Here is a 981-nt window from a genome sequence, read left to right as displayed (position 1 = left end):
AAAAAAAAAGGCGGAACGCAGGCAGAATCGGTGCAAAATCCCTTTACTCCACACCCGACCTGCACAGTGCTCTGGTGCCTCCGAGGGCGAGGAGAGGGCGAGTAACTTAAATACCTTTCAACAACCAGCTTTCTCTCTGGATGGGGATTTTGGAGCAGGGGGGAGAAAAAAAAAAAAAACAGGTTTTTCTCTTCTCTTTTTTTTTCCTCCTCCTCCTCTTTTTTTCCCCCCCCCTCCCCTATTTTTTTTTTTAAACAAAGATTACGTGGTTTCGGGCCAAGATCCCCCGCCCGTGGCCACCGCGGAGAGAAAAGGGGGGACGGGGCGGGTGGAGGAGTCGGGACGGCTGTGCAGGCTGAGGGCTGGCGGGACACCTGCGGACAGAGAGGAGCGGAGCGTCGGAGCGGGGCCCAGGCGTCCGGGCAAGGCGGCTTCGCGGACCCCTTCCCTAAAGGGTGTTTTTTTTTTTTTTAATTTTTTTTTCCACTGCTCTTCCCGATTATTGGGGAAAAAGAGGAAACGAAAACCGGGCGCTTACCGGCTGGCGGCTCGCGGCGTCCCTCSGGCGAGCGCGGCGGCTCTACGCCAGCAGCGCCGGGGCCGGCTCCCCTCCGGGTTCGGGCGCTGAAGTCTGCGGAGAGAACGATGCCTTATTGGGGTGTTTTTTTTTTTTTTCCCCCCTCCCCGATCCCGAATCCCCGGGGAAAGCACACTCACTTCCAGGAGCTGGCGCTCGGGGGCCGGCGGGGCGCCCGCCTCGGGGGCCACGGCGGCTTTGGCCGCGTCCAGCGCCGCCTCCGGGACCGGAGCGCCGGAGGCCGGAGTGTCGCCGCCGGCCGCTGCGGAGCTGGGGGCCGGCGGCTCCTTGGCAGCAGGAGGCTGGGAAAAAAAGGGGGAAGAAAAGGGTTTTTTTTCTTCCTCCCCCCCCCCCCACTCCGTTCCTTTTTTGGGGGGATTTCTGGGGTTGTCGTGGAAGCGGAA

At 60.7% G+C, this 981-nt stretch overlaps 1 long non-coding RNA gene across 1 annotated transcript; it reads right to left on the bottom strand.

Moving 5' to 3' along the window:
* Positions 1-27: 27 nt before the first annotated feature.
* LOC146601285 (uncharacterized) lies at positions 28-897 on the bottom strand. The gene is made up of 3 exons (XR_014896351.1): positions 718-897; positions 539-631; positions 28-374 (listed from the first exon to the last, which is right to left on the bottom strand). It is a non-coding gene; the product is annotated as an uncharacterized LOC146601285 (long non-coding RNA).
* Positions 898-981: the final 84 nt, after the last annotated feature.

This window comes from Rhea americana, unplaced genomic scaffold (genome assembly GCF_003343005.1).
Source record: "Rhea americana isolate MKP2758 unplaced genomic scaffold, rheAme1 scaffold_1056, whole genome shotgun sequence".
In the NCBI taxonomy this organism is placed as follows: Eukaryota; Metazoa; Chordata; class Aves; order Rheiformes; family Rheidae; genus Rhea; species Rhea americana.
Note: the sequence above shows the minus strand (reverse complement) of the source record. Positions and strands in the feature narration are given on the sequence as shown.